The sequence below is a fragment of the Pinus tabuliformis genome, chromosome 1_2 (genome assembly GCF_031772625.1).
Source record: "Pinus tabuliformis cultivar Carrire ecotype Pingquan chromosome 1_2, CPIR1, whole genome shotgun sequence".
Taxonomy (NCBI): Eukaryota; Viridiplantae; Streptophyta; class Pinopsida; order Pinales; family Pinaceae; genus Pinus; species Pinus tabuliformis.
In genome coordinates, this window is record NC_142298.1 from 537,555,827 (window position 1) to 537,559,359 (window position 3,533).

The following is a 3,533-nucleotide window of genomic DNA, read 5'->3' on the forward strand; positions in this document are numbered from 1 at the left end:
GGCCTCTTAAAAAATAAGAGTTTTGAAAAAATATCATGATATTGCTAACTATTTATGATGATAATGATTTTTAAATCTGATTTCCAACATATGTTTTAACTCAATACAATTTATTAAAGCATCTCACTAACATATCATAATTTCCATATCCACCTCTATATTAAGTTTATTCGACCTTGAAATTATAACAACAATAATAAACAATCACACAAAATATCAAATATTTAAGAGGAAAGTATATACATATTGCATGTCCATAACTACTCTATATCATCTTTAGTTATTCTAATTAGTGTTGTACCAAGTTTACCATGTATATTTTAGGAGAATCCAAAACATTAACACAATTGATTTCAAGAAATTAAAACTTATGGTCATGCATTTATAAATACTTCATATAATTATATTAAATCTACTTAAATAAGTCTCCACACATAAACTTAAATCCTAAACTCACAACTGTATAACCACCATAATATATATTTCTTATTTTACTAAAAAACAAAAAAAAAAAATATATAGAAAAACAGATACATAAAACAAAATAAAATTTAATAAACCATTAAAATGTCACATCAATATAATATAATAATTTTCATATCCATCTCTCTATACTAATTTTATTCAACCATGAAATAATAACAACAATAATAAACAACCACATAAAATATTATATATTTTAAAAAAAGGTATATACACATTTCATATCCATAACCACTGTAAATTGACATTAATTCTTCTTAGCATTGTACCAAATTTACCATATACATTCTAAGTGAATCCAACAACATAACATAATTTATTTTGAAAAATTCAAACTTATATTCATACAAATATAAATACCCCTTATAACTACATCACATCTACTTAAATAAATCTCCACACCTAAACCCAAATCTTAAACTCAAATAGTTGTAAGTACCTTAATCTGTCTTTCCCATTTTACCTAAGAAATTAACTAATTCTCCTTATCAATTTTGAGCATTGAACATAAAACACACTGAATAAAGGAAAATTCCATAAAATATTTTTCAATTTTCAACTTTCATATCTGATTATTATTATACCTGATGAAGTAGGTGTTATCACTCATATTTTCCTTGAATTTGTTGGAAGAGGAAAAGGGTCAGAGGTAACCACAAACCAACTTTTAGGTACAGAATCTAGCCAATCTGTACCCAAAGAGGGCTCTCTCCTTATGATTTAGCTTTGTTTTGGAAAGTTTTTAGGCTAGTTGTGAAATTTAGGAGTTTTGTTTGAATTTGGGTGGTGAGATTCACTAACAAAGGGGTAAAACTGAGTAGCTTAGTCCATTGGGCTAATGGAATCAAAGAATATGGCTTAACTGGACTTGGTTTCTTAACAAAGGATGGTTTCATAGAGCAAGGTGGTCAAACAGAGAACAAGTAGCAACTTGGAATAGATGGAATGGGCTTAAAATGGATGAAGGGCAATTAAGAATCCTTCAACATATTTAAAGAGGGAAATTAAATGATTAATACTAAAGAGTAGTTAAGAATTCTTTAATAAATAATCAAAATGAAAGAACTAGAAAACAGGAGCAATTAAGAATTCACTGTTTATACTAATTCAGAAGAAAACATGGAGAATAATAACGATTGAAAACAGAGTGCAATCAAGCAAATTTTGAATTATTCTTTTTCGTTTATCATTCAAATGTGAAACATAGATGATATAATAAACAAGAAAAACTTTAAAACAGAAGGTATAGAGGACTTATTGATCCAATGTTTGCTTCAAGAAATCTGTGAAAAGTCATTTTCTTCAATTCTTCATCCAGCAAGCCATACAAGAGTTTGATCCAATCAACACTTTATTCCAAAATAGTCAATATCACAGCAATGTCTAAGAATCCACACAAAATACTTCAAATGGAGAAGTATTTATACTAATTCTAAACTGAAATATCTTGAAAAAATATCAAGATTAGTTTCACAAATATCTCCAACTGTTTACATTAATAGAACTTTAATAAAGGACATTCCAAACTAATGAATCTATTTGGCACTATTTTTATGTATTTATGGTGACAAAGAAGAGAAATTCAAATTTGGTAGCAACTCTTAGTTGATGATGAGACATCCCAGTCACTAACTGCATCCTTCCTTTGTGCATTCTGCCCCATAAATTCTACAAACTTAGGGTCCAATGATATGTTTTTATATCTCAATCTGTGATACATATGTAAAAATTGAACGATGTTTCTGTAGATAAAAATTTTTTTGAGATAAACCTCTCTCAGCTTCCCAAATTTCATCTCTCGTTGTTCACAATATTTTCTGCAAAAAGATGTCAAAAACAGGACTTTGCACAAACTGAAAAATAGTCTGTGAAGGCATGCACTTATCTTCCTTTCGTTAATACCTGTGTAAAAAGTGAGATAGGTTTTGGTAGAGTGGCTTGTCAGGAACAAAAACCACCTCCAGTTTCTTGAAATACTTCTTATATTGGCCACAATAGTTTTTGCAAAACTATGACTTAAACAGGAAATTTCTGAAGAATGTACCATTTTTGCTCTAATTTCATCTTTTAACCTTAAACTTCTTTTGACTGTTTTTCACTTTTACTTTGGATAAACTTCATTGTAGCTGGTGAAAGTGTTTTCATCTTCATTTAGCCCTTAATGTCTTCATGTTTACTTTTACTCTTTACCACTCTGTTTCTTCATCTGTCTTCACTTTGACATGAATTTGTATGCTATGCTTTGTAATTGTCTTCCCTGTTGTTTATCTTTATGCTAGCTAATTTACTTGACTTGGTCTTCAATCTGATACTCTTTAACCTTGATACACTTTGACTATTCTTTACTGTGTCATTTTACCTTCACTGTATATTTTAGGTTTTTATTGTTTGTTTCAACAGTAAATCATTTAATTTCCTGTTTCCTTTGCTTGTCTTTCAACTGTATGTTTTATCTTCTATCTTTGTTTGAATAGATTTGATAACAATCTTGGAGTAAACAGGTCTTATGACTAGTATTAAGACTGTTTATCCAAGGATGTGGTCTTCTGATCACCTGTAAAACAAAACGAATTGTTAAGAAATCATTGGTTTGTAGGGGAGGTCGAAAAGTTTTCATTTGAGCTTGAGAGGTCTGTGGAGTGAGTCCAGAATGATTTTTGGGAGGTAAACCATGCTCGAATTGGTTAACAGAGGCTTCAGGTGGTGCAGCTGGGTTACAAAGGGTTTTACTGCACAATCAGGTGAAAATGAGCAACACTGGGGTTTTTGTGTTTAAACGGGTAAATGGTTGGTATTGGCAGGTGAAAGGATGAATGATGAGACATTTTGTCGTTTAGTAGAAGGTGGTAAGTGGTTTCTATCACACCACTTATGGGGAAGGGTGGTATTTAGCCTCGAGCCAGCGATTCCATAGATTACTCGACGCGTGGGGGAGGTAGGGAGGAAAACCACCTGGTGATCGCGAGTTAAAGCACGGTCACAGGGAGGAAAACCACCTGGTGATCGCGAGTTAAAGCACGGTCACCGGGGGGGCGTGATATTGATATCGG